Source organism: Thamnophis elegans, chromosome 11 (genome assembly GCF_009769535.1).
Source record: "Thamnophis elegans isolate rThaEle1 chromosome 11, rThaEle1.pri, whole genome shotgun sequence".
Classification (NCBI taxonomy): domain Eukaryota; kingdom Metazoa; phylum Chordata; class Lepidosauria; order Squamata; family Colubridae; genus Thamnophis; species Thamnophis elegans.
Genome location: NC_045551.1, coordinates 20381911 through 20407060, shown reverse-complemented (window position 1 = coordinate 20407060; position 25150 = coordinate 20381911). Strand labels below are relative to the sequence as shown.

Below are 25150 nucleotides of genomic sequence, written 5' to 3'. Positions count from 1 at the left end.
TTTAGTCAACATAATAAAAAATTGCTGTTTTCACAACAAAGTAAAATTATAAATGTTCACTGTGAAGGTAAATCTTCAATTTATATGTTACAAAAGTTTGGTATTATAAAGAGCAAGACATAATTACTTATCATTGCCCAAAGAATGCCTTATCTGTCCATTCTTTAGGTTGAAGGTTCTGAAAAAAAAATGGAAAAAAGTCACCCAATAATATTTCACAATGAATCCTGCTTTGGGTTTTAATGTTCTTATTCCCTAAGGCATTTATTTATTTTATTTATTTGTTAAATTTATTTGCTACCAATCATGCCTTGGGATTATGATAAGAAAAAATTAACTGAATTCATATTGTTAGTGGCCAGATTTACCATTTTAAAACAATAGAGAACTAAAATACTTTTTTTATTGAATCACTTTTGAAAAGTTTCTACAACCAAAAAATTAACACAAGAAGGATAGTAAAACAATTTTAAAATGACTAGACATTTGTGTGTCCACATAAAGACATACAGTAACATATGCAACATCACCATGGCAATGCTGTAATGATCATAAGTATAAGGATTGGTTAGAAGTCACTTTTTTCAGCATTGTCATAAGTCACACGAATGGCCATAAGTCAAAGACTACTATATTATTATTATTATCATTATTGTTATTACCTTTAACAATATTCACTTTTAATTGAAAGCTATATTCTTAGTAAGTTAGGTACTCTGTACCACAGAATATAAAAGCAGCACTTTTTTTCCCCTTTTATGTTAAGGAACTGAAATCCTTATAATATGTATATGAAATTCACTCACAACAAGAATGAATAATGAATAGTTTAGAAATGTTCTATGCAAAGTCCTGCTGTTTTAATTCAGATAATGCTTCCATAGATTTCATGCATTAAAGAATAATTTTACAAGACACAATAACTATTTTCCTTAAAACACTGTATCTTTCACACCCATGCTAAATAAGGTGCCTAAATAGAGTTATTTGATTAAAATGATTTCATGTTATTTTTCGGGTTTTATGTATGTGTGTGCTATTCTCAGTATGCAAAATTAAAATTCAAAACACTATTTGAGATTGATTAGATAACTAATGTAACCAAAATGCCATAGATTAAATTAAAACAAATTCAATTTAAAACAGAGCTGCAACTGTAATATCTGCCAAATCTTCATGTATACCTTGATAAGATACCATGCAAAATACTGAGTATCTCAGTATCTAAGTATCTCAGTATTTAAAGCAGCTAAAGGCATTATGCTGTAAAAACCTGTTTTTACTACTCTTTTGCCTTATACTTCAGGGAAGAATACTGCCAAAAACACATTCTTGTGGCTGTGCTGTGGTCTAATGTGTTTAGCTAAAGAAAAGTGATAAATCAAGTAGAACATAGATTTTGTTGCTTTCTCTAGTATACGCTGTAGTAGATCTTGTCTGCGGTTTCAAAAATATGCAGTTGATACACAATTTTTTGCACACAGGAGTTTCTAGTGTTATCATTCTGATTCGTCATTTTGTGCATGTGTACAAATACACATCTAGCCTCCACTCTTGCAATTCCCACTAAACTGACCTTGTATGAGCATCTTTTTCCTGCATGTAATTTCCTCTACACCGTGAACAAGTGTGTAGTGGTTTCCGCAGTAGTGACCCTAAGCAAGAAGAGTTCTGACAGCCTGTACTGAGGAACACCTTGGTGGACAGAGTTTGAACTTGACTCCTTGATGGAACATAGCATCAAGTTCAAAAGGCAGATACAGACTGCCTTGCAATCCTGTAAAAACACACACTAGGCTTTGCAAAGCAAGACCAGGCAAAACACCATCCCTTTGCATACATCTAACACAGCAACACTGACTTTTTGCATGTTTGAGAAGGCAGTGAGGATTGGGCCTCCATTGCTTCTTTATTGTATTCTCTATAAAATAATCTCATTTCTGGTTTTTTTGTGATTTGAGGGATTATCTTTCAGGGTTCCAGAGGTCAGCCTACATAAACTCAGTATCTTGTTCATTATGGTTCCACAACTGTTTGCTACAAATAATGTCTGCCTTTAGTGTCTTACATCTCTGATACACACACACACTCCCCTTCTTTCTCTTTCATATAAGGAAGTACAATAGGGAACCTGAAGAAACCTAGAAACATTTACTACAATGCATTTATTAGAAGTCTGTTTCTACCTGATGCTTTGGTAACAAGCAACATGTTTGGATTAGGAAAGACTAAACAACAGTAGAAATTGGACCTGATCAGGATAATTGTTCCTAATGGGGGGGGGGGTGTTGTGTGTTTTTTGCCTTCTTGATAAAGGAATTGTAATTGGATGCAAATCTGTATTTTGTAGTCATACATACTAGAATACATTTGTGTTCACACAGTTGTATATATTTATTGATATATTTATAGTCATTTTTATTCCCTAAAATGCTTGTTTAATTTTTGGCAGTGGTTTGCTCACTGAGCTTGTCAAATAGCAATAGCAATAGCAATAGCAGATTTTTATATACCGCTTCATAGGGCTTTCAGCCCTCTCTAAGCGGTTTACAGAGTCAGCATATTGCCCCCAACAACAATCCGGGTCCTCATTTTACCCACCTCGGAAGGATGGAAGGCTGAGTCAACCCTGAGCCGGTGAGATTTGAACCGCTGAACTGCTGATCTAGCAGTCAGCTGAAGTGGCCTGCAGTACTGCACTCTACCCACTGCGCCACTAGGTGTTATCCGACTAGGTAACATCATCAGTGGGACTTCAGTGGAAGTGTCTTGCCGATAGTGGTGGGTTCTGGATCCCGTTGCAACCGATACAGTTGCAACGGGGCCCGGCATCCACCACATGAACGTGTAATGCACGCACGCAGCACGCGCATGAGTCTTTACCTCTTGCGATGCCTCCGCGATATCATTACTGAGCTGATATGCAACTGAGTTATGGATGTTAGCCCATTACTGATTTCAAACAGAACATCAAAAGTGTGCATGTCTTATCTCCTGAAGCTGAAGGATTTTAACTTAATCACAGATGGAGATAATGATCATTGTTCTTCAATTTCATTTGGAAACTGGCTTCCTTTTTTTCAATCACAGAAAAAATAGATTTAAACAGCTATATCAGCAGTGTGGGAGGGGGGCATCAGGATTTTAGAAATGCTTAGGTGGGCCAAAAAAAGGTTAGGAACCACTGATGATCTATCCTTTTCTATTTATAACAATGTAACTATAATGTATGCTGCCATATAGTGAAAATAATTTGGTCTCTTTCAACTTGATATTATCTTTTAAGATGTGTGACCACATAAAAATACTGTGGTATAGTCTCAAGATGTGTATAACAAAATTATTATATAGCACTAGCAATTTTATAGTCAACACAGGATTGACATCTTCATTGAGCCATCTACTGTGACTCCAAGATCCCTTTCCTGATCAATCATTGTCAGTTTATATCCCATTAATATATTACAGGTTGTCCTTGACAGACAACTGCAATTGTGACCAAAATTTCCATCGCTAAGCAATGCAATTATAAAGTGCTACATCACTTAGCAATGGCAATCTTTGCAGTTCCAGTTGCATGAACAATCCCATCGATCTGCAGAATCCTTAAGTCATTCTCATAGTTTGGTCAAACTGATTTCAATTAGGTCATATATTTTACAAAGAAACATTGTTGCCTCAAACATTTACTTTCCCTCCAGTTTTTACTACTATACTGTTTTACAGAAATTAAATCTATTAATTTATGAATTAAATAGCTTTATTTATTACTTACATTCTCTTCATTATTTGGAAGAGAATAACACATTTGGACCATCTGAAACAAGACCCCTCCACTTTTAATTCTGATGGGATTGCAACACCCCAGAGAGACCCAGAATGGAATCTTGACAGTCCTCTTAGACTTGCAGCTCTTGCTTGAAGAGCAGGTGGCAGTTGGGGCTAGAAAGCCTTTGCATACCTTTGGGTAGCGTGCCATTTGCACCAATTTTTGGATTGGGAGGCCCTGCTTACAGTATCTCATGCCTTTATAACCTCTTGTTTAAACTACTGTAATGCACCCACATGGGGTTGTCCCTGAAGAACTTTCAGAAACTTCAAATGCTGCCAGATATACTGCACACATAGCACCACTTCTCTGTAGCTGCATTTGTTACTGGTGTGTTTCTGGGTACAATTCAAGATAATGGTTGGTTATCATCTTTAAACTACTACATGACTACTGCATGTTACCTGAGAGATTGCCTTTTTCCAAGAATCTCTACCCATCTAGTGAAATGGGCATATTGCAGATCCCATCAGCTAAAGAGTGCCGGCTGGCAGGGGCTAGAAGATGGGCTTTTTTTGCATTGATATTTCCATCATCAATAAAACTTATTGTTCTGTTGCACAAAGTTCTGATTATTAGCCATTTACCAGTTTTAACAATATGTACTGGCTTGATTTTTTTTAATGAATTGTATGATTTTAAGTTACATAATTTAAGAAAGCATTTGCCCCTAATTTTTCCAAAAAATGCTTTCTATAATTTGTTATAATTTTATAGTTATTATAAATTTTGTATAATTTGTTAAATACTACAAGCATCAACATAACCCCAGATTGCCTTGATCTTTGTGACATTCACACATTTAAGCAGAGAAGTAAACTTGCATGTGAATTATACCAAGATCTTAAGGAAATAAGCCTCCTGCTGAAGTTTTTGCCAACTCCATTTTCTAAATATAAACAATTGTAACAAACAAATATAAGTAATAAGTAGGCATTTGGATTTTGTAGCAGAATGATCATTTGGGCAGGTGTTTTTCTGCTAAATCTATGAATAAGTATAATCATTTTGTAGCTCTCAAAGAATAAGGTAATGTTTATTTGAATGTTCATTTTTTATTTTAAACTGAAGGAGCTGAACAAGAGCATTTGACAAAGACAAAAGTTAAGGTCATGGAAAGCTCTGGTTTAACTGGGTTTGTGGAGTTAGCTACCATTAGTTGTTTTTACACATTAAACCAAAATATCCATAATAGTTTACAAGCCACAACAGTTAAATTCTAACACTGAATGAACAATATTATTTAATACAACATATAACTGCATCTTCAGTTCCGAAAAGGCCTTCTAGGATATGCTAAAGCATCTCCCTCCTAATGTAGTAGCTCTTTTGCTACATTATTAATATAATGGCTTTCTTTGAAGAGAGATGATCTTTGAGGGACATACTATTATCTTAATATGAGGAAATGTGAAATTGCTGAGGTATTAACTATGTAACTTGTTCCTAAAACTGTCTAGTTACTGAAAAATGGCCTGGGAACACCAACACTATTGTAGGCTACTTGAGTAAATAAATGAAAATAATTATTGTTTCTTGTTCCAAAAGAATTATCAAGGACAAACCCAGGCATATACAACAAAGGTAACATTTTTTTTTTCTGTTTGGAAGTTCACATTTCACCTTTAAATGAGGTACCAGGGATATGCCGACCTTGAGCAAAATCTAAATTTCATTCCCTTTACCTTAAAACTAAAATTCAATACATTTCAAATTCCAGTCTACAGCACTAATATATATTTAATAACCTTCTCCCTCAACATCACATTGGAGGTCTTTGAACACATCATTTTAAAAAAAAATCCCCAGAGGCTGAATGCAGCTTTGGGTGTGGCTAGTTTGACTGTCTCATTCATGGCCTAGGGATGAGATAAATTATACCTCATGATGATGCAGAAAGTAAATGTTTTCAATCTGTGCCATATTTAGTTAATGCAGAGACATAAGCCTTTCTAATTTTGACTGTAATCCTTCAGAGCACGAACACACATAAAAGAAAAATATACCGTGCTTTGCAACTCGTACTGAAATTATATCCGTATCTCTAATCAGCTATTTCTCATATAAATGACTAGGCGGTTCTACAATCTTATTAGTCTATACCCTTCGTCTCCGCCCCTATTATAGCTGCTGCTTCGTCATGACAGCAGCCATCACCAATAGTGCAAGTGACAAATCCCTTATGCCTGAGGATCCACTAACACTTCGCCATCAACACCAGCTACAACTTCCCAGTGATTATTTTCTGCCATTATCCTTCCCAAAACCCTCCCCTTCCAGCCGCAGCTGCCAAACCCGTTTCTCCCGACGGCTCCTTTCGGCGTTTGGGAGCCGTAAAGCCAACCGAGCCCGCGTATGCAGTGCGGTGGGCGGGCCTAAATCCGCGTACAAGCGGGAGGACGGGAAGGATGGAGAAGTGGGGGCGCTGCTAATGCCCGCCCATCTTCGGCCCACCATGCCGCAGGGGAAATGCATGTTCCTATTGGCTCTCTTTCGACAAAGGCGTGGCCTCTTCTTCCCTGCGCTTGTTTCCAATTGGCGACGGCTCGTGTCAATGACCAAAAAAACAACAACCAAACAACAAGTTACCCAACTCAGCAACACCTCCCTCAAAGATTTGCAAGAGGCAGCGAGTCTGAGGAGCGGAGAATCTGAGGAGGCGAGAGCGGGAGGGAGGGAGGCGCTGGTGGGATTGTCGCGGGCGGACAACGAAATCAGCAGCGGCGGCAGGAGGAGCAGCGGCGGCAGCCGTGACTGAAGCGCATCGCGGATCGGTACCAGGTCCGGTGAGTCGCTATAATCTGGGTACGGGGGCGTTGACTTGCTCCCGCCTGTCGGCCACCCTCCTGTCATTGCACTCTCCCTCCAGCCTCGCCCCTTTGCTGTCATCCTTTCCCCCTCCTCCACCCACTTCCCTTAACCGCCCCTTTTAAATCCCACCCACACCCACCGCCCACCACCCTCGTACCGAGGCTGTCGCCCTTGAAGATGCCGCCTACTTCTTTGATGCGGCTCCCCCCCGCGCCTCACACACGCATGCTCCCATCTGCCAGCCGCGGCTGTTACTTTCCCCTCGCCTTGGTGCCTCGAACCCGCTTAGCGACCCCCCAGGTTCGCCTTCTTTTTCCACAAGGATTTTCCTCAAGTCTTTGCTTCGGGGGGTTTCTCCCCACGGTTATCACAGCCCATCTTCCCGCCCCCTCCCAGCAAGAGTCCGCAACATAGGTGAGTGCCAGAGCTGACCATATCTTGCATCCCTGAATAAATGGTCCTGAGAATTTTAAGAAGTGACCGGGTTCCCGTTGCAATGAATCTCTTCTGACTGCCAGCCTGCTTGACATTGTCCTGGCTTCAGCTTAAGAATCTAACTCAAACAGCTTTTCTTCCTTCTCAGCTGCTGGTGGCTTATTTGTATTCTTATGGTATGTCATATGTGTCTTCTGTCTGAGATGCTGTGCGGTTCAAATCCTGCCTCCTACCATGAGTTAGGAATGAGTAATTTTATGGATTTAGAGATCCAGCAGACATTTAAAAAATGTGTTTCATTGCCTATAGTGTTCATTAAAACTGTAATCTGGGCTGCAAGATGTACATCAAATTATTTTCTGTCCTATTTTCTCTTATTTGCTGTAGATTCTTGCAAGATGTAAGACTAAAAAAATCTCTGGGAATATTTATCCATGAAATAAAATTTTCATTTACTAGCTTCTTCTTCCTCTTCCTCAGTGAAAGAAATGATATAGACAGCTTTAGATCACTGACAGCTAATGTGATGGCAAAATCCTGGAAGCACCCTGGGGTGAAGTTTGGGTTTTCTTTAGAAAGATAGGTTTGGGGATTCCCCTCAGGATGCCATCACTTGATTTTGTTCTGAAGTGCAGCCTTCATGACTATCACATTGTAGTCCATTAATACTTTTAAAATAAAGTATCTGTTTATTAGTTGTGCTATTACAATTTAATTTTCCATCACCTATACTGCTATTTCTTCTGAAAGTGGCTGAATTTTACAGTACATATCTGGTCTTGGACTATATATTACTAATTTGCTATACTGACTTAGTTAAAAGAATCCCTACTGTCATGTAAGCATTCTCAACCTATGCAATCACATCTAATATTACAATCAATTATTTATTTATTTATTTTAAAAAGTATTTTAAAGAAAGTTTTTAATTACTTGACAGGTAGTGCAATTAAATCTGAAGGTAATGAAGTAGAAAAAAATTGAATATTAATTTTCAAATTTTCTTCCTTGGCCTCTCACGCCAAATATCTCAGGGCATGTTTTTTTAAAATCTGTATACAATATTTGAGTACAATACACACACGTAGCTGTTGGCTAATGTCGAAGTTTGCCACCAAATGAGGTATTTGAAATAAAATCAGTGTGTTATATAAGGTCTATGGAGAAGAAGAAAATATAGTCAATGCAATCTACTTGTTTTTTCTTACCTTCTATCTCCTACTTTCTTTCATTAGAAAACTAGAAAATGGAGCCAATTTTTAAATATAGCTTCTCTTAAATGGTTTTATTGTTAAAAGAAGGAAAAGGTAATTTAAACTTATTCCCATGGTTTTGAAAGTAAAACAGTTCTTGGCAGGATTTTGATTTGGAGTCACAGCACTAAGTATATGCCAAACTATCCTAACTTCTACATATATTAAGGAGGTAGCACAATCCTATTTGAACTTAATGGGATTTAAACATGTATAGAATTGCCCAGAAAAAGTGTATAATTAAATTTCTTGTTATTCGAGATATAAATGTCAGTGCACAGTATTATTGCTTTAAAACAGGAAGCTGTATTGAATTATGTTTATAATGAAGAAAACCTCTACATGAATCATACCTTCTTCCATATGCCAAACTTGTAATAGAAGTTTTGAAGTTTTCTTATGATGGATATCTATGTTCAAGCATTTTATTTGTAACTTAATTGGATGTTTGATTTATTTGGAACAACTTTTGTATTAATTTTATAGTTAAGATTTTATTTTTATATTAGTATTTATAAAAGTAGAGGTTAATTCTGGGCATTTTTATTCTCTTTAATAAATTCTCCTTAGTTAGATTATATACAGATTTATGCACTTAAAATGCAAAAGATTTCTTAATAATTACTGTATGTCTTTGAATTAACATTAAGATTTATTAGATTTAAGAAAACTTTTGTAAACCATTAACAATATGTTGTTGTGTTTCTTATATAGGGATATTAAAATCAGTGCAGTTTTGTTCCTAGTTTTTATTGTTTAGCAAATAAAATATCTTTGTTACACCACACTTAAGTTTTTATGTGCAAACTAATCCTATGGAAAGTACATTCACCCATTATTCTAATCTGATGGAATTAATTCTAAGAAAGCATCTCTACGATGACAATCAATAGTTAGAAATGTTGTCTGAAAATACAGGTCATCCTAGGAAACTAATTTAACTTTTATGAACTGGCATTATGGGAAAAGTTATGGCACTGAGATATCTTAAGACTTCTCAGTTGATGGTGTTGAAGGCAGAAACTTTGTGTGACCATTACAGTAATTCTTTCTGTTAATGCATGAAAAAAGACTAGATAACTAGAAAAAATAGGCAGGATGAGAAGGCAAAAAACCTTAAAGTTTTAAAATACAAAACAATCTGGAAATAAAAGTCTGACTATTTTTAATATATCTATCAATTGACTATGAAAGATCTATTAATCATCTTTGACTTTACAACCCTTGACTTAACTAATAATATGGGGCATCTTTTATAATGTTTGAAATCTATTTATTTAATATTCTATTATAATTATAATTATGTATTTAGTTTTTAAGGTCACCTATTTGGCAAGTAACTTTGGATAGCTTATATAGAATACACAGTACAAATAATAGAGCCAGAAGGGAGGAAAACATCTGAGGCACCCCACAGAACAGGGGCCTTGGGTTAGATCTCTCTCAACCAACACTGATTGGAACCACACCAGAGAAAAGAGGACAATTGCTGCAAAACAGTTGCCTCCCACTCCCATCTCTTGAAATTGGTCCAGAAATGTAACATGATTGGTGGCATGAAAACTGCTGATAAATCAAGGATGGTGAGAATGAATGTACTTCTCTCATCCAGGTTTTGTCAAAGATACTTCACAGGTGGGATCAATTCTTTCTCTCTATTCTAACCAGCCCTGAAGCCTAAATGAAAAGCTAAATAATTCACTTCCTCCAGAGGTCTTCGATGCTGCAGTTCAACTATCTTTCCCATAACCACTTGGAGGTTGATCAAAAATTATTTAGTATGGTTGACCAACAGTACTAAATAATAGGGGCTGTATTAATAACTTAAATTAATTAATTAATACATTCACCACTGTCTGGGCCCATTCATTGTCATTTCCCTGGAGAACTTGTTAAACTCAGAGAAACATGGATCAACATACATGTGACTACACTACTTCAAAACTTAAAAGGCTGAAACGTCTCCCAAATAATCAAGCCAGTCTATACCTCAGTCATCTAAGAAGGAGCCTGTATAACTGGAGGATTTGAACAATGTTATTTTTAAATGCCTAAGATGTATTTTAAAATGCAAACCTTAAACAATTCATGAATTGTTAAACTGAGTCCTAGGAAGGCAAAAAGGTATCTTTTCCAGAAGGATTTTTTAGGGGGATTTACATGGTATCATATAAAATTTCCATTTTACATCATGTAAAAAACCTCCTATACTATGAACCTAAAGAAAAACTTTCAGTTATTTTTGTTTTAAAACATTGTTTAATATTATTCAATAACTGATAATTGATCTTAATTTTCAGTATCTTTATAAGCTTGCTTTATCGAAAGGCAGAATATTAAAAAACATTGTGCTATTGCTGAATTGGCAACAGAATTTCCCAGATTTACAGTATCTACTTCAGTATATTCATTGTCAATTTGATGGCTAGTTGCTGTACTTGTCATTAGTTTGGTCTTACATTTAATTTTAGTACCATTTTTCACTGTACTCCTTGATTTTCATTATTCAAGCTTTCAGATCCTTGGCATTTTCAATTATGGTGGTGTCATCAGTGTAGTGCTGGTTTCTGATATTTCTTCTTTCCATTTTAAAAGAACATTCATATTTCAATTCAGCTTTCTCAATATATATTCATCATATAGAATAATTGCAGGGAGAGTTTACAGCCTCTTCTTACTCTTTTGCTGACCTGGAATTGGTCTGTTTCACCATATTTCATCCAAATTATGGCTTTGCATGAATCGGTGAGATATTCTGAGAGTCCCATTTTTCTAAGCACATATCATGCCTTTTCATGCACAAAACAATCAAAGTCCAACAAATGAAGTACAGATGGACTGTGTGTGTGTGTGCGCGCACACACACATTCTTTGGCTTTCTCAGTTATCCAGCATGCATCAGCAGTAATGTCTATGATTCCTTAGCCTTTTCTAAAACCAATTTGAACATCTGGCATTTCCTTTATATGCACAGAAAATGTTGAATGATTGTAAGCATAATTTACTAGCATATAAGAATATTGTACAATTGTTTTCATACTGTTAAGTCTTCTTTTTTTAGTACTGGTATATAGACCAACCTCTTCCAATCCATTTGCCACTATGTCATTTTTCAGATTGGCTGGCATAAATTAGAACTTTTACATACACTTATGCTTTTCCTTGCCATATTTCTATAGATATTCTATCAATTTCTGTAGTTTTCTGACTTTGTAATGACCAGAGTTCATCTTTTGGTACCAGAGGTTTTTATAACTAATGAAAATTTTCTAAACCATCTTAGATGTTGACATTTCTATTGTACAGAATTTCACTACACTACTTGTTTGGTATTGTTTGACATTATTTGAATTAGTTATTATCTGATCTGTTGTGTCTTTTATTATAATTTGAAATTGGAACCTTATTTTTGTTTAGAATAAAGATCTTTAAGACCTTTATAAGGTGTTTCTTTTTGTATATGTGTCCGCTTCCATTTTCATTTATATATTCTTTATTGCTTCCATCTTCAGTCTATTTACAGATGTGGTTATAATATTGTCTTTTATCTATTTTATTTTTTGCAAGTTCCTTCCTGAGAGTTTTGTTTTTCTTGGCTTCTTGCCAATTTTTACTGTTTTTCTGGCATCTGATTTCCTTTCTTCTATTCTTGGTCTCTTGTAATCTCTTTTCATATTCATCTTTAACAGCTATTTTGGTTTCATTCCAAAATTCTCTGATTCTCTATCAATGAGTTTAAGAACTGTAAAATGGTTCTTGATGTTCTTTTTGAAAATGGCAGATACATGTTTGGAGTTCATGTGTGGTTTTTTTGTAGATTTTGTAGATTTTATTAATATTTGTAGGCCGCCCTTTTCCCTGAGGGGACTCAGGGCGGCTCACATAAAATCGGGGAAGGGGAATACAGACATTAAGATAAGACATATAATAAAATAGTAAACAACATACATTCATCATTCGGGAGGGGCGGCTATCCTTGTCCCCACTGTAGCAACTTTGGCATCCGAGTTTCCAATCACAAGCAGCACATCTTTCTTGGATATTTTGTCACTTTCAGATTGACCCTGACCCTAGAGCTAAACAATTTTCTCTTCTGCTGCATCAGTGTTCTGAGATAATTTTTGCTAACCAACATATTCAAGAATTTTCATAAAGTTCTATTATTGATTTGTACTGAGGAACTATCCTTGCTTATCCTTGAAAGTGTTCATTACCAATGCACTTCAATTAGGTGATGCCACAATGTCAATGTGTAGTTGATTTACATGTTGAGCTTTCACATATTCATCTTTCTTATGTTTCATGTTTCCACTATGACTTCAGAATTTCTTTCCCTGCTTGACAGCATCTGCAACTGAACATCTTAAAGACATCTAGTAACATCATAAATATCATTAATATTCCAAAAGATCTTGAGTTCTTCCTCAGTAGCATATTGAGTTTCACTTAATATAATTTCCAAAATATATTGTCATCATTTTATATTTTTGTCTATATAAGTTTTTCTGTTAAAATATAATCATCTTACCATTGCTTTCTCCCACACAGTATGAAATTACACCTTTACATTGTTCGTAAAAGTGATATTCCATTTTCAGCACGTTCCTATATTGCTGTTGACCAACATAGGTGTCTGCTTGCTTTTAGTTGGGTAACGGTGATCATGTTTACACTATTGGTGACTCTAATAATATTATATATTCTTGACACACATTCCCGAAAATCTTTCCTAGGAATAGGACAATCATTACTCCAATGACAAAGCACAGTAGGACTTGAGAGAGGAGCAAAAGATTGTAGTTTTCAATGTTTCAAAACCTGGAGAGAAGTATTGGGGAGAAGTTGAGATTATATTCATTTATTAGGGTACATTCAGTAGTGAGAAATGAAAAATCCTGCATTTTAGCAGGAAAAACCAAATGTGCGGGTATAGAAAAGGTGGGACTTGGCTTAACTTCAGTAACTTTGAAGGGATCTACGTATCCTAGTGGACAACCACTTAAGTATGAGCCAGCAGTGTGCTGCAGCTGCCAAAAAAGCAATGCAATCCTAGGCTGCATCAACAGAGGAGAGGGATAGTATCAAGATCAGAAGATGTGATAGTACTGCTTTATATTGCATTAGTAAGGCCATACTTGGAATGCCACATTTAGTTCTGGTTGCCACAATATAAACATGCTAAGACCCTAGAAAGAAAAGAGCAACAAAGATTATCATCAGTCTAGACACTAAACTGTATGATGAATTATTAAGGGAACTAGGTATGTCTGGCCTAACAAAGAGAAGCATTAGTGTGACATGATAGCTGTCTTCCAGTACTTGAAGGGCAGTTACAGGGAGAAGGGAGTTGACTTATTCTCCAAAGCTTCTGAGGGCAGGATAAGAAGCAATGGAAGGAAGTTTGTTAAAGAGAGATCCAATCTAGAGCTATGAAGAAATGTCCTGACAGTGAGAACAATTAATCAATAAAACAGCATGTCTCTGGGACTTATGAGTGCTCCATCACTAGAGATTGGACAGCCATTTGTCTAGTATTAATAAGGTCTCCTGCCTTGGCCAGGGTGTTGGACTAGAAGACCTCCAAGGTCTCTTCCAACCCTATGATTCTACTTCTGTAGTCACTTCCCTTTTAGCATTGAACCTACAACAGTTTAGGGATTGCAGCTATCGTGTTATCAGACCATGTATAATTGACCGTGGGTTTTATTATAGATTTTAGTTGTTATTTATTATTTTATACTAGAAGTTTTGAGTGTATATATAGTGAATGCTTTTATTTGTTTTGGTCGCTGGTCTAAGACTGTAATAATAAATTGTTGTTGTTGTTGTTCTCAAGAGTATTATCCACAAATTAAATCACACATTTTTGGAAACTCATGAAGTCCTGTGACTTGTAAAAGGCTTTTAATTTTAATCTATCTGAACAATTTATTAAAATTGTTTCACATAACTTAATATGAAAATAAGCTTGCCATACTACTTCAATCTTCTTTATTTTGTGATGTTATCTCGCTATATAATTTTTGCCATGTAATCCTGACAGGACTAAAAAAAAAACCCAGACCCAGGAAATTACAATTAGCCTAACATCAATACCTGGGGAGATACTAGAAAAAATAATCAAAAAACAGATCTGTGAATATCTAGAAGCAAAGTTATAAGTACTAGACAGCACAGGTTTGTTAAAAGTTCATGCCAAATCAATCTTATTTCATTCTTTGACAGAGTGACTAAATTAGTAGACCAGCAAAATGCTGTGGACATACTTAAGACTTCAGCAAGGTATTCAACAAAGTAGACCACAACCTACTTTTTGGTAAATTAGAAAAATGTGGGATGGATAGCATCATCAACATATGGATTTGAGTACAAACTGTACTCAACAAGTAATCCTTAATGGTACTACATCTACCTGGAGGGGAATAAGCAGTGGGGTGCCCCAAGGTTCTGTCGAATGCCCAGTACTCTTCAATATCTTCATAAATAATTTAGAAGAGGGAATAGAAAGGAAACTCATCAAATTTTCAGATGACACTAAGCTAGCAGGAATAGCCAACACCCCAGAAGATGCAAACTTAAGGTGAACTTGATTGCAGAAAATACGACTTCAGGAACAGAGTGGTCAATGCCTGGAAATCACTACCTGACTGTGGTTTCTTCCCCAAACCACCAAAACTTTAACCTTAGTCTGTCTACTGTTGACCTCACCCCATTCCTAGGAGGTCTGTAAGGGGCGTGCATAAGTGCACCATCCCTGTCCTAATGTTCCTTTTTATTCGTATTAATATCATGTATCCAAATTATGTTTATACTTATATATGTTATCTGATAGATTCTTGACAAAATAAATAAAATAAAATAAAAAAAGATAAACTCAGGATCCAAAAGGATCTTGACAGACTTAAACAATGGGCCCTATCCAACAATGTGAACTTTAATGTGGATAAAACCAAGGTTTTACACCTAGGCAGGATCAACCAAAGGTACAAGTATAGATTAGGCGAAACCTGGCTCAAAAAACATTAACTGAGAGGGAATCAAGTGGATAATCACTTAATCATGAGCCAGCAGTGTGCGAGAGCAGCCAAAAAAACTAATCCAATCCTTGGTTGTGTAAAGAGAGGTATAGACTCAAAATCATGTGAACTGTTAGTACAACTTTATAAATCCTTAGTAAGACCACACCTGGAATACTACATTCAGTTTTGGTCACCAAATTACAAAAAAGATGTTGAGACTTTGGAAAAAGTGCAAAGAAGAACTAGGATGATTAAGGGCTTGGAGACAAAATATTACCTTGAAGAATGGTTGCAGGAATTTGGTATAACCAGTCTAGAGAAAAGAAGGACTAAGGTGACATGATAGCAGTATTCCAATATTTGAAGGGCTTCCATAAGGAAGAGGGAGTCAACTTCTTTTCCAAAGCACCAGAGGGCAGGACAAGAAACAATGGATGGAAAGTAATCAAGGAGAGAAGCAATCTGAAATTAAGGAAAATTTCCTAACAACAAGGACAATTAACCAGTGGAACAACTTGTCTTCAGAAATTATAAGTGCTTCATCACTGGAAGTTTTAAAGAAAAAACTGGGCAGCCACTGGTCTGAAGTGGAATAGGGTCTCCTGCTTGAGCAGCCAGTTGAACTAGAAGTCCTCCAAGATCCAGCTCTATTCTGATTAAACTTAAATAATTCTGTTTTGTTCTTTGTTTTCTGTTCTTTTTCTCATTATAATCAGAGATGTTCGTACAAAGAACTTTTGTTACAGAGTCTGAATACTATTTGTTTTCATTCAGTATACATACAGAACCAGCTCCTAAGAATATGTATCACAAAGTGGTTTTATCAGATTCATATGGTCCAATATTTTGTATCATGATTTGATTATTATGATCTATACCAGAAGACTGCAGATTGATTTCTTGAATTATTAGGGATTGAAATGATTGCATGTTTATGTATCAAGATACATTCTATCTATAATGCTTCTGAGATTATAAAAAATATGATCTTGTACCTTTAAAAAGCATTAATTAAAGCCATTGGAAATGAAAATGAGATTTAATAAAGTTTCTGTTCAAGGCTATACACTGATATAAGTAATTGAATATATGTTGTCTCATGCTGTACTTATATATGTATGGCTGTTTTCACAAGATTAAACATAAATTCTTCTTTCTATTCCATTTCTCTGTTGAAATTGGGTTCTTTGATATTTATTTTTATGACATTTAATAAATTTTTACAACATGCTTTTCCTCATGAGTTTATACTTTTACAAGATAGTACTCCTTGCATTTGATAGTTTGCAATTCTTATACTAATACTAGATTTTTGTACTTAATTTGTACTTGTACACACAATGTAAATGTAAAAAAAATAAAAGAAATATCTATAAGAAAAAGAAATATTGAGGCAATATTTCATTATTTAAATTTAAATAATGTCTGATGTCTGTCCTTAATATTGACTCCTAAATGTACCTAAGGAGCCAAAGCTGACCTCTTGTCTAGCTGGCCTCTTGTTATAACAGAGTTGCAGTACTTCTTTTCTTAAAAGGAATAGGAACATATAAATGACGGTTATGCCTTTCCTCAATCATAAAAGCAAAACATCATCTTGTGCAGGACTCTCTGGAGGTAATCCATCCTAGCCTTGGCATAAGCATACACTGCTGCTGAGCTTTAATCTGATCTAAGATACCAACAGTCTGCTTCCTTCCTTCCAGTCTTTCTGAGGAATCCAACCTCTGGAGGAATTCCAAACAAACAAACAAACAAACAAAAATTGTTGGTTGCTGCACTTCATCCTCTTATAGTTGAGATTACTTCCCCAGATGCTTCCCCAGATATCTCTCCATATGTCAGCTCAGATAAGGATGAACCAGTTCCGGGCATGTCTGGAGGTGAACTGATCAATGGCTCCAAATAGCTATCTGAGAGGAATTTGGCTGAAGCACAGCTGCAGCGGGAGAACCCCGAGACTTCAGGTAGGGAAGGCACACAGCTGCAGCCAGTCAGCAATGAGGAAGTGGAACTGCCTTCTGTACTTGATCTGAGAATATATAGGGCAGAGCGAAGGCAGCTCTATTACTTCTGAGGAGACAGCCACACCTTTCTTGATGGAATGCACCAAAAGCTGGCTATTTAGCATAGCAGTCCAATGGAAACAATGAAATTTAGTCATCTTTAAACTACCAGCCATTCTTGAAATTCAGGTAACATAGTCAGATACTTAGATAATTAAAAGTCTGTCTTTTGATAATCAAGTTGTCTGAAAAATATATTGTCTGCAAATTATGAATGTGGAAATTAAAAGTTTTCCTTTAGTTTTAAATACTTTTGTGCATAATTGCATATACAACACCAAATAACAATGCGCTTGTCCTTGAGATCTCCTAATCTTGTTATCTCTTTTTACTCTTATTACAGAATAGTTACTAAACCCAATAAAATGTGTTCATATTATTTCCTTCCACTAAAGAAGTACATCAGTTCTGGTTCAAATCTACATATTTATGTAAAATATTATATAGCCACCCATCTTAAAACAATTTCTGAATGATTTATAGCCAGTAAAATGATATGTACAATCATAAAACCAGCAGCAATAAAACTTAAAAAAATCCTTTAAAAACTGATGCCACAACTATATTTCCCAGATGCAACCCACATTTTCATCTCACTCTGAATTCATCATGGCTCATTGCTTGGGACAAGAATCAAGTCCTGAGTGCTGTCCAGAAGGATAAAGAGGTAGGAGCAAGTAGGACCTCAGGTGTGGGGAAGACAGTGTTTCATACAGCAGGGGTAATAATTAGCATTAGCACCCAGAGGAAAACTGGGAACCAGTGCAATTTGCACAAAGGGTATTATATGAGTGAAAACTAGGGGCAACAACACTGCACACTGGTGCTGTAATGATATATGAGAATGACTTTGAGAGATGGGAGGAATTGACACAAAATACACAGTGATCAAATAAGAGGCAGCTGAATCCACAGAAGGACTGTGGGAAGGGGCATGGCAAACATCTTAGGAAGGACCTTCCCTAGTTTCTTGGACTGTAAAGGTGAGGGTGCGTGCGGAAGACTTGCATGATTCTGTTAATGTAACCTCATAATGTAACCTCAATAAAGTTAGAGCCACGGTGTGGCTTGTCTGGTTTATCTTGTCTGGCTTACCTTGCTAGGTTAACAGCTGCAGTTCTGGATGGTCTTCAAGTCTAGCCCTATGTAGACTACATTGCAGTAATTCAAAGGGGAAGTGACCAAGGTAGGAATGAATATGAGTAAGGTTTCATATAAGATATAATTAATACACAAGATGCATCTGTACAAAGCTCTGCCAGTGTTACTCATGTAACAGCATCCCTAAATTAATTCTTTATTATTGAAAGGATCAAGATAAGTGTTTCAGGTTAGAACAACCTTCATAGCACTTTCTGCAATAATATGGTGGCTGTTTTATCTGATTTTCTTAAAGACTTGATTTTGTAGCAAACATTCTTTTATTAATTTTATAGCAAACTATTTTACTTAGTTTGTAATTTATGAATAGCATATAAAGTCATATAAAAATAAGTATTCCTATAATGTCATTATCAACTAATTGTGCTATATTCTTAGATACGTACTATATTATAACGTGGGATTTTTTTAAAAAAAACCATGATCCAGGATGATTTACAGTTCTCCTAAACACTTTATATTCTACGATGCCTTACAACTAAATCATTGTAATTGTTTCTTGTTACTTTAAAGCAGGCAGCACATTAAAAGTGATAGAAAATCTTGCTATCACTCATATAAATGATTTGGCTCCATCTGCTATTCAATGCTTATTACAATTCCATTAATCTGCTATATAACATGGCAAGCAATATGCACCTCGCTTATATTCATCTTCTTAAAAGTTCTATATATATATATATATCCATATTCCAAATATTTTAACATATTTAATTATCATTTCATTATCATCCTTGTTGTTCAATCAATTAGTAACTCAGTTTAACTCTCATGTAAAAGAGCAAATCACATACCTCTCATTTATATTCTCCACATAGTAATTTCTAAACATCCAATTAGCTAATCATTCATATTAATATTTGTTCTTCTGTATATGTGTGTTTATGCTTCCCTTCTACCTCTCTCCTGTCAATCTTCACTTTTTCCCCACCTTATCCTTTCCATTTCTTCCTAGTGAGTCTTTTATCCCAAACTCTAAGCTCTTGCTTTTTCTTTCTACTGGGTGTATATTCTTTCCCTGACTTTTCCATCACCCTCTGCTGTGTTATTCGACGTATCCTCTGTCTCCCTGTTGTCAGCGTTCCAAATATCATGCAGAATTAAATCAGAGTACAAGGCAGAGCTATCCTTAAAGTTCCAATTTAATAAGACAGACATGTTGGCACATCTATGGGAATCCCGAATCTGAAAGCTTCCTGGGATTCCCACCCAGTTGAAAGTTCATGATCTTGTCCCCACACCCATAAATCTATCACATGGTCCAATGTTCTGCCATGCTGGCATTTCCATCCATCTGGTTCCGGTTAGATGCAGAGGTGCGGAGACAAAAGATGACCTTGGGTTCTAGAAAGGAATTTTTTATTTTGAAAACAAACACATTCTACTCCTTACTATCCCCCCCCCAACTGCCCATTAATGAAACAGCATAGTAAAGAAAGAGAGAGAAAGTGTGGCAAGCCAAAGATTCTAAAAGAAATTTGACTGCAGACCTGACACCTGTCTTCTCTTCCCATTTTCTTTACTACTCCTTTCTTCTCTTTCTTCTCTATGCCTGTCTGACCATTTCCTTTCTTCTATAATCCCTTTCTTTGTTGGGACATATCCCCCTTTTCAATTTTTCCTCTGCCACTGTCAAACACAGTGAAATCTTTTGTCTGTTTTTTATTTTCTATTGCTTTTTCCGTAGTTCCACTTCTTTTCCCTTCTTCTTTCGCTTCTTGTTTCTCCTTAATTTCTAACTTCAAAATTCTATTTAATTTTAATGACATGCATATTTTTATAATCTCATGTATTTCTTTAAATTCCCAACTTTCCATAGTGTCCAGTTCAAAAGATAAATTATAATTTAAATTCCACAGTTTCTTCTTATTTTCCAGTTCTGCTAAAATGAAGAAAAAAGGGGAAAACATTCTTCTTTTCTTCCACAGCTATCCAGGTGCAAGCAAATTCGAAACCTCTAAAGGCTTCACTTTCTTTGTTCTAAATAGATAAGAATAGAAAAATGGAGGCAAATGGTTCAATTTCTCTATTTTTTCAACTCAATGATTTTCAGCGGTGCAGTTTGGTAGTTTAAAATCGAGGGAAGATAAAATTACAAAGGGGGAAAAACAAAGCTTCTTGATTTTTCCTCTTGTTATTTTCTACCTCTAATTAATTAAAGTTGCTTAAGATGTATACATTAGAACAGGCTAGAACAAAGCAAGTCTCCTTAGTATCATTATTTTTAGCCTCCTTCCCCCCTTCTTTTCCCGTGAGGTTCCCAATTGTCAGTTAATCTCTTTTAAAGACACAGTCTTTTCAGATCCAAATTCAAAGCTTGTGTTTCAATTCTCATTTCTATCTCTAAGTTGTTTAAAGCAAGCAGTTCTCTTTGAGCTTTTTAAACCACAATTTTTTCCTTCTCTTTCTTTGTTTCTTCTTTCCTTTCCGCCAAATTCCCAATCTGTCCATTAATATTATTTTCAACTATTATTTTATTAAATTGGAACTTTAAGGATAGCTCTGCCTTGGACTCACAAGATTCTTTACCTTTTCCAAATTATGATTTGTATCAGTTGGTTATTTAAATCTTCTCACCAGGTCTCAACACTCCTTCCAATCACCGTTCCTGCTCAATGCTTAATCCAGAAGCTTCAGCTTTGTAGTGGCTATTTTACAATGCTTCCTCCCCCAACGCCGATTCAAAGATCTAATCCCTGACCTGCAAGGAATCAATTGTGTTCCTTTAGGTCAGTGATGGCGAACCTATGGCACACGTGCCACAGGTGGCACATGGAGCCATTTGTCAGGGCACGCGAGGTGCTGTCTTGTCAGCTGGCCAGCACGCATGGGTGCGCTGGCCACCTGGGTTTACCCTTTTTTAAAGCAATTTTTCCAGAGGCTTTATAGGAGCCTGAGGAGGGCAAAAAGAGCCTCCCCTGCCCTCCGGAGGCTTCATGAGCTTCCCTGAAGCCTCCGGAGCACAAAAAACTGGCCCTATGGGCAAACCGGAAGTTCGGGAACGAACTTCCTGTTTGCTCGGAGGGTCGTTTTGACTGCTCCGAAGGCTTCAGGGAAGCCTCCTGAAGGTTCCTGAAGCCTTCAGAGCACTTAAAATGACCCTCCAAGCAAACCGGAAGTGACTTCTGGCTTGCTCGGAGGGTCATTTTGACTGCTTCGGGGGCTTCAGGAAAGCCTCCTGAAGGTGCCTAAAGCCTCCAGAGGGCTTCTGGGAGGTGGGGGGGCTTTTTTTGCCCTCCCCAGGCTCCTGTAAAGCCTCTGGAGCCTGGGGAGGGCGAAAAAAACATGCAAAAAATGGGGGGGGAGCGCCTGTATTGTGCGCATGCACACTGGGGGTGGTGGTGTCGCACATTGCATTATGGGAGCGGCACACCCGCACACAACTCCCCCTGCGCTCCCCCCACTTATGGCACGCGAGCCAAAAAAGGTTTACCATTGCTGCTCTAGGTCTATTGAGATGCAGCTCCTTCTTTACTTTCCCTCCAGGAAAGTTCTGGTCCAAAGATCCCTGGCATCGGTTTGTCAGACAGAATTTACAGGAGGCTCTTCAGAGCCCATGGATTTTATGCCTGTCTCGCTGAGGTACTTCCGGAAGCAACCTCATCATGATACTACTTTTCAGCTACCAGACTTTGTTCTTCTTGCTCTTACTTTTATTATACAACTATTTTACTACCTATTATATTAGAAAATTGTACTTTTTATTAATACAAATATTGCATTTTGCTGACCACCATATTAGATTAATCCACACTGTGTTATATATGTTTGTATGGATATATGTCTGCAGGTGTGTTTTCTGTGTATGGTACTAATGTGGCACCAAGCTTAGACTTTCTTTCAACAATTCCATTTTTAGGAAACTTGGCCAAAGATTTTGGTATGTGTGCATATGAAAGACAGAAGAAATGCTGTGAGAAAATATCTACAGCAGACCTGTCAGTTATCAATCATTTTAACCACTAATGCAATCTTGATATACCTGTCCCCATCCCATTAATCATATCACTGATAACAGCTCATGCTCTATAATAAAATAGAGAATATTTGCTTCATATTCATGATCTCCTATGACACAGATCAGTGTGGAATGTTTTTTTTTTGGGGGGGGGTTCCTAGTGTCATGTAGTTACTAAGGTGTTAGATTCAGAGTGGGAAACTCAAGTTGTGCTTCGTCTTGCAGCCAGAGAAGCTAATTGGTGATTTTAGGCTAGCCACTGTCTCTCATCCCAGTCTATTTCACAGCCCTGTCTTTATAAGGGAGAAAATGGAAGAAGCAGTATGTATTCTGCCTTTAGTTCCTATATAAAAATAAGTAAATGTTATTGGTTCAGTTGATGCAAATTTGCTTGAGTATTTTTCAATAATAATAATAAGCAGCAAGTTAACAGCTATAACCAAGAAGAGCAGCATATACGAAGCTTGAATTGCACACTATAAGCAGCACCTCCAGTTTCAGTCGAATTAGAACTATTTCTACCAATCCACGTGCCATGATCCAATCAACACCTGACAAATTAGAAACAGTGTAGTTCTGGGCACAGTTATGAAATAGAACAAGTAACTTGGATCAAGAAGGTGGATAAGAGTAAAAAAGAAGCTGAAATGAAAGAACGTTTAATAAAAAGCAGAAAGGGTAAGGAATTACTCTATTAGGTGAAGGCGAACTGTATCAGAAACCTCTACCACATTCTATACCCCTTCATTGCCAAGCAGTTAAACAACATGCTGCAAAGAGATGAAATTGAAGATTGAAGAACATCTGGCAAAACCTCCCTGATATGAAAGATTGTGAAAGCAATCTTCCCAGGAAGAAAAAAGCACATCCCAAACAAGTAAATGAGAAAAGAAGTAGCCCTGCCCAGAAGAAAGGAAACTCACTTCCTAAAATCTCCCAGGGTATACCCATTAGAATGGGATTAGTCTGGTAAGATTCTATCTACTGCGTATAAGCAAATAAGGAATTACATTCTGTCTGAATTGCTATTGGAGCACCGGGGAATTACCAGAGGACTGGGAAAGAGCTGATGTGGTTCCCATCTTCAAAAAAGGAGAAAAAACAGACCCAGAAAACTACAGACCGATCAACCTAACAACAATACCCTGGAAGATACTGGAAAAGATAATAAAGAAACAGATCTCCAACATCTAGAAATGAGTAAAGTAATAACTAGCAGTCAGAATGGATTTGTTAAAAACAGATCATGCCAAATCAATTTTATTTCATTCTTCAACATAGTAACTAAATTAGTAGACCAGCAAAATACTTTGGACATAATATACTTAGACTTCATTAAGGCATTCAGCAAAGTAGGCCACAATCTACTTCTTGGTAAGCTAGAAAAAAGTGGGATAGATAGCATCATCACCAGATGGATTTGTAACTGGCTGACAAACTGTACCCAGCAAGTAGTTCTTAACGAGTCTACACCTACATGGGAAGTAAGCAGTGGGGTACCAAAAGATTCTGTCTTAGGCCCAGTACTCTTCAATATCTTCATAATGATTTAGATGAGAGAATAGGAGGAGAACTTCCCAACTTTGCAGACAATACTAGGCTGGCAGGAACAGCTAATACCCTAGATCTGTGATGGCAAACCTGTGGCACATGTACGACAGGTGACATGCGGAGCCATATCTGCTGGCACGTGAGCTATCAACTCCAGCACGCATGCGCGCGCAGGCCAGCTGATTTTCAGCCTTCTGGAGGGCCGTGGGAGGCTGTTTTCGCCCTCCCAGAGGCTCGAGAAACACCTCCGGAGCCTGGGGAGAGTGAAAAACAGGACTCTGGAGGCCCTCATCTAGTTAGACTAGATGACCTACAAGGTACCTTCCAACCCTTTTAATCTGCTCTGGGACTTAAATTTCAAATGTACAAGCATCTGCCACACAAGATCGCAAACTTAACAATTGTGATAAGAAAGAAAGAAAATTCTGGATAGTGCAGATGGCTGTACCTGGAGGAAGCAGAATAGAAGAAAAAGAACTGAAGAAAAATCACAAAATACAAAGATCTGCAAATAGAAGAATAGCTGTGGCAAAAGAAAGCTAAGATAGTACCAATAGTGATAGGCAGCTTGGCTGCAATGCTAAAATAGGCATAAGCAATAATGTTAGTTGCTGCTACCTTTAAAAAACAAAACAAAACTTAAGTCTATAGCCCTGACATCCCTGCTGGGCTTCTAAGTACTATCAAATCCGGATTTGCTAAGCTTATTTTAAAGTCGTTGTTGCTAGGACAAGACTATAAAACAAGCACAGACAATGAATAATAATTATTTTATCTACAGTACATCATCTTTAAAAAACTGATCATGCAAGCTAATATGTCTTGCTCATGGAAGAATATATAGATAGCAGCACAATATTTTATTTCTTTATGGAATTTATATGGTACAAATCTCACTATCAAGCAACTCTGGTTGGCTGGCTAGACTAACTACAATGATAGAAAATGAATAAGAAAGAAAAAAATATAGACAATGTTTCACATGGGTAATTGATCTCTGCCAACCCTCCATATTGATCTGAAATCCATTATTGAGATTTAAATGATGTGCTGCTTCTATAGAGTAT

At 36.7% G+C, this 25150-nt stretch overlaps 1 protein-coding gene across 5 annotated transcripts in view; it reads left to right on the top strand.

Annotated features, from left to right (window-relative positions):
* Window positions 1–2931: 2931 nt before the first annotated feature.
* Window positions 2932–25150, top strand: part of CDKL5 (cyclin dependent kinase like 5) — an 80423-nt gene continuing 58204 nt past the window's right edge. For 2 of the 5 annotated variants that reach the window (XM_032226521.1, XM_032226522.1), the window contains exon 1: window positions 2932–6615. The gene's annotated coding sequence lies outside the window, so the exon portion shown is untranslated. Of the gene's footprint in view, window positions 7055–25150 lie in introns of all 5 variants that reach the window. The other 3 variants (XM_032226520.1, XM_032226518.1, XM_032226519.1) reach the window with 2 other exon arrangements.